Source organism: Acomys russatus, chromosome 4 (assembly GCF_903995435.1).
Source record: "Acomys russatus chromosome 4, mAcoRus1.1, whole genome shotgun sequence".
Taxonomy (NCBI): Eukaryota; Metazoa; Chordata; class Mammalia; order Rodentia; family Muridae; genus Acomys; species Acomys russatus.
In genome coordinates, this window is record NC_067140.1 from 71,721,059 (window position 1) to 71,722,418 (window position 1,360).

The following is a 1,360-nucleotide window of genomic DNA, read 5'->3' on the forward strand; positions in this document are numbered from 1 at the left end:
CTGGCCTTAATAATCAGTGGTTCTCTCTTTTTTTTTTAAGATTTATTTATTACATATACAGTGTTTTGCCTGCTTGTACCCCTGCAGGCCAGCAGAGGGCACCAGATCACATTATAGGTGGTTGTGAGCCACCATGTGGTTGCTGGGCATTGAACTTAGGACTTCTGGAATGGCAGTCAGTGTTCTTAACCACTGAGCCATCTCTCCAGCCCCTAATCAGTGGTTCTCAATCTGTGGGTTGCAACCCCTTTAAGGGTTGAATGACTTTTTCACAGGGGTTGCCTAAGACCATCGGAAAGCATAGATATTCCCATTATGATTCACAACTAGCAAAATTACAGTTATGAAGTAACAATGATAATAATTTCATGATCGGGAGTCACACAATGTGAGAAACCATATTAAAGGGTCGCATCATTAGGAGGGTTGAGAAGCATTCATTGCTTTATAATACATGAGATCATTCCACAATCTTTTACAAGTGAGTCGGAAATCTCCAAAAATCTGAGAAGAAAAATGTAGAATGCTTCATGAACGTGTGTGTCATGCTGATCATTTCTGTATTGTTCTAACTTTAACACATTTGCTGCCAAAGCAAACACACGACACGGAAGTTGACAGGGGGGTGAAACATTCTGTCTTAGTTACTTTTCTACTGCTGTGATAAAACAGCATGACCAAGACAACTTATAAAAACAGTGTGTTTAAATGAGCATACTATTCAGGGGACTGGAGACCATGATGCATAGAGCATGCATGGGGACAGGTGGCCAGAACAGCAGCAGAGAGCTCACATCTTGATCCATAAGGAGGCAGAGAAGCACACTGGGAATTTTGTGAGTCTTTTGAAATGTCAAAACTTGTTCCCAGTGGTACATGTCCTCCAAGTAGGCCACACCCAATCCTTCTCAAACAGTTCCACCAACTGGGGATCAAGTATTCAAACATATGAACCTATAAGGGTCATAGTCATTCTCACTCAAACTCCCACACGTTAGTTTTCTGTCAACGCTAGCTTGTATCATCTGAGAGAGAGCTTCAATTGAGAAAATACCTCCATTGGATTGGCCTGTAGGCAAGTCTGTGTATATATTTTCTTAATTAATAATTGAGGTAGAAGGGCTCGTTGTGGATGGTGCCACACCTGGGTAGATTGTCCTGGCTGCAATAAGAAGGTAGACTGGGCATGGCATGAAGATTAAGCAGTAAGCAGTGCTCTTCTATGGTCCATGCTTCAGTTCCGTCCTCCAGGTTCCTGCTTGAATTCCTGCCTGACATTCCCTCAGGATGGTTTACAACCTTAAGGTGAAGAAGCCCTTTCCTCTCCAAGTTGCATTTGGCTATGGTGTTTAACCACAGC

At 42.6% G+C, this 1,360-nt stretch overlaps 1 pseudogene; it reads right to left on the minus strand.

Moving 5' to 3' along the window:
• Window positions 1-512: 512 nt before the first annotated feature.
• On the minus strand, window positions 513-598 carry LOC127188773 (uncharacterized; annotated as a pseudogene).
• Window positions 599-1,360: the final 762 nt, after the last annotated feature.